Genomic DNA, 4,587 nt, shown 5'->3' on the forward strand with positions numbered 1-4,587 from the left:
TTGGAAGTTGCTTGAGATCTGAGGTCTTATTCACGCAGTGGGGCTTAGGGTGAGGGGGAACGATTATTGGGTTTGGGTTCCGGATGCTAGTGGTCGGTTTTCTATCAATAGTGCGTGGGAAAGTTTGCGTCCTCGTCGTCCTAGGGTGGCTTGGGCTGGTATTTTGTGGGCGGGGTGGTATTCCGCGTCACTCTTTTGTGCGTGGTTAGCTGTGAGGGACAAGTTGAGTACACGGGATTGGTCGAGGAGTTGGGGTGTATTGTCAGAGGGGAGTGTCTTCTATGTGGGGGAGGTGTAGAGTCGCGGGATCATTTATTTTTTGAGTGTGGGTTTGGGAGAGAGGTGTGGTCTGGTGTGTTGCGTTAGTTGGGTTCGTCTCATCGGGTGGCGGGTTGGGATGTAGTTGAGTTGGTTGTGCCGAGTGGGATCGGGTAAGGGAGTGTGTAGTAAGTTGTTCTGTGTATTCTAGTATGCTTCCATATACTACATCTGGCAGGAGCGTAATTGACGGTTGCATGGAGGTCGACCGAGGTCGGTGTCTGCTCTGTTTCACCTTATGGTCTCTACGATTCGTGCTCGAGCTGCTTCCTGGCGGGTTGATCTTCTGGGTCTTATCTAGTGCGGTTGTTTCTTCTTTTTGAACTTACCGTTGTTCTTTGTTTTGTTGTTGTCCCTAGTTTGTGGGGCTTTGATTTTTTTCTCTGGCTTTCTCCTTGGTGGTTTGTGAGTTTTGCGTTTATGTTTTGGTTTTGTTCTAGTCTTGCTTTGTTTTGGTTTTGTTACCTTGTTTTTATTTGTACTTTGTTGCTTTGATGCCTTGATCCCGGGATGTGGGATCCCTTGTTGTTGTATAATAATATCACCTATTCTAATATATATATATTTGTTTTGTGATGCACTAATTTATGTTTCTATTTTTATTTGTTACACAATAATTGAGTCAATTTATGGTGACCAATAAATCGACCATTTGAATTCAATTCATAATTTTTTTAAAAAAATAAAAAAAACAAAATGATTATCGAATGAAGCCATAATTATTGAAAAATAATAATGCAAAGGAATATAATTTGTGATAACTCAGATGGGATTTGACTGAAAAGAGGTAAAGTTCAAATTTAAAATCTCTTGCATTCCTTTGATGACTATTTTGTTCTTATTTATACTTTTTAAGAAAAAAGTATTTTTCTGCAACAATTTTGTTTCTTCTTTTTAATTTTAGTGGTATGAAATCCTATACCAAAATTGGAAAACATCTCTAGACTTTTTTTTTTTAAAAAAAAACAAATTATTTAATACTATTTTTTTTCCCTTTGGTTCAAATAATTTAATTTTCAAACCATGAAAATGACATAGCTATTCGATATGAATCTTCTTAAAAAAAATTTGAGAAACTTTTTTCTTTTTCTTTTTTTTTTTTTTTTTGGAAGAAGTAGAAAAATTTTAGAAAAAAAATTTAAATATAAAAAAAAAATCTAACTTTGGCCAAAAAGTAAATATATTTATGGTTTAAATTGCATTATGATCTTTAAACTAAAAAATTAATATCAAACATAATTTTTTTAATAATTATATTATTTTGATCAAATATATAACAATACTTTTTTTTGTTAGTAAAATGAGGATCAAAATAGAAAATTTCCACCCATATTTTCTTGAATCCAAGCAAGAATTTTCAATAAGTTTAGTCTAATTTTCTTGCAACTTCCAGGAAAATTTATATGCAATACAAAGACTTTTTTGGGGATGAGTAGACCATATATCTCATTGCCAAAGAAAAAATAAAAAGGGAAAGCAATTAATCATATTTGACCTGCATCTTAAAATCACTTTCAATTTCCCTATTGAGACAATAAAAATCTTTGGAGTAACTCAAATTTGGTTCAAATTCCATGCAAATTCATTGTACTATGGGGTAACCTATTTTGACTTATTTTACTACCCAAATTATCAATGATTAGCCCAAAATGATATATTATCGTCATGGTGATTAATTTGGGTTAAATTATAGTGTTAGGGTAAAAATATCTTTTTGGTCCCTAAGTTTTGGTTATAGTTTCTATTTTCATAAGTTTTCAAATGTTACATATTTGGTCCATAAATTTTGAGTTTTGTTTCGATTTAATCTCCAAATTTCAAAATGTTATGATTTTACCTTTGAGATTTGAGTTTTGTTTCAATTTGATCCTTAAGTTTCAAGATTTTACATTTTCAACCTCAATTTTTCATTAAATATTCATTTTCAATCATTGACGCCAATTTCTATTAATTAATTAAAAATAATTATGAGTGAAATTAAATTTTAAAAGTGATAAAAAAATAGGAAAACTTAATTAAGTATAATTATTTTAATGAATTTTAATTTATTAACATAAATTAACACTAAAGATGGAAAATGGGTATTTAATGAATAATCAAGGTTAAAAGTGTAAATTTTGAAACATAGGGATCAAATTGAAGCAAAACTCAAATATCAAGTGTAAAATTTTAACATTTTGAAACCTAAGGACTAAATTGAATCCAAACTCAAAACTTAAGGACTAAATGTGTAACATTTTGAAACTTAAGGTCTAAATAGAAACTAGACCCATGATCTAAGGACCAAAAAGGAATTTTTTGTCCTAGTTTTAATTAGTGTTTATGTTTTTATTCTAGTTTGAACATGATTGTTGATGTGCGATTTTGATCAGCCCATCTGATGGTCCTAATCGGCTTCTTTGAGCTCACCTGCAAGACAAAATCTCACTATGATGTAGTTTTATGCGATACATGTATGGTTCAATGTTTAAATCAATATTAATTAAAGTGGTATCGAACTGAGCACATAAAGATTGATACTCTGTTAGTGCAAGTGTTCCCTAATTGATACTACCCTCCTTGACTTCTTTAGGACTTGCATTGGGAGTAGTACCATGTCAATTGGGTAGGATGAGCATCGGTTGGTCGGAGTCGATTTTCCAATCAAATCGTCACTGAACGATGGTCGATTTAGTAAATGTTCAAATCAACCTCGATCATCAAGGAGTAAAATCGGCTTTATTCTTTAATTTGTTTTTTTTTATGAAATTTTTCGATTTAGAATTTTTTCAAACCGACACTGACGGACCATTTCCTCTTCCGATAGACCAACTTTAATTTGATTGGTCGACTTGATTTTTTGGTCAATCATATTCATCCGAGTAGGGGGCTTGAGGTGGGTTTGATAAGCTGTAATTTGATTCGAGATTTCTTTACCTCTGTTTGTGCAACAATGGGTGTTGGACTAGGTGGTTGTCCTCATAACATTTATTATTATTAATGACAATTAACACAAATCTGATATGTACTCAAATAATCGTTAAAAGAAAATGTTACATTATCTAGGATTAAGTGTCATTTTAGGGTATTTTAAAAAAATATTTGTAAAAATAAAGTGATTATTATTATTATTATTTTTTTTTGTCTTATTACATTTATGTTTGTTGACAAGATGAAACTCTCTATTTGCATTTTCTTTTGTTTTTTTCAATTCAGTTTTGTCTTTTGAAAAGACAGAATTAAACGTGCACTTTTTTTCTTTCAATATTGTTATTTTTTTATAAAATTTGATGATGCACGTTCAAAAGTTGAAAAGTAATATGTAATATAATAAAACAATAACGATTCATTTGGATCACATATATTGTTTTTCTAGGTATTAATATTAAATCTTTAAGATTTAAATGAATATAATTAATGTAAGTATTTAAATATATAGAATGGTTAATATTTGTATTTTTTTTTTTTACTAATTTTACATGTAAAAACCAAAATTAAATAATTAATTTTTCAAATGTAGTAGAACAATTAATCTAATCATAAATTAAAGTTACCATTATTTAATATATTATTATATTAGTCACTTAAAATAAAATTACCTCAATATTTTTATTTTAAACATTTATTTAATTATTAAAAAATAGTTAAATAGACTATAGCATATGCTTTGTGTGTGTATATATTCAAATCGTCAAAGGGTTTAATATATTTTTATTTATAAAATAATTTTCTTACCAATTGTAACGCCCTGCATTATAATTCAAGGTTAATTGAAATAAATTATGCCTTCAAATCATTTTCGGTCTGCTAGTTTTGAATTAATAGGACTCCTCGAGTGTCCATTTTAAATGGGAAATTAGAATTTCAGTTAATCTTTTAGTTAGCTAAATTAAAAATTTTTAAACTGTTGGGAGAAGGAGTGTTTTTAATTAAATCTTTAATTTCAAGTTTTGAGAGTTTAATTTAGGTTTTGCCTATTTCAAAAGGAATCTCAAATAGCTTCAATTAGTTTTTCCTGAAATCTTTAGACTTTAATTTTTAGGAGTTAATTTTGAAAAAGAAGAATTAGTTATGGAATGTACTTTTGTATGTCTGGGAGATTTTAAAGGAAAATCCTATATTTTCATTTTGATTTTTGTTTTTATTTTAAAAAAGAAAAGAAAGGAAAAACAACCAAAGAAAAAAGGGAAAAAATTTTTTTAAGATAAAGCCATCATCTTTCTTCTCTCTTCTTCCATCTCCTTCATGTCTCCCCCTCAGGACAGGGGTGGGGTCGAAAATGCCATTCTC

This window comes from Benincasa hispida, chromosome 11 (assembly GCF_009727055.1).
Source record: "Benincasa hispida cultivar B227 chromosome 11, ASM972705v1, whole genome shotgun sequence".
Lineage (NCBI taxonomy): Eukaryota > Viridiplantae > Streptophyta > Magnoliopsida > Cucurbitales > Cucurbitaceae > Benincasa > Benincasa hispida.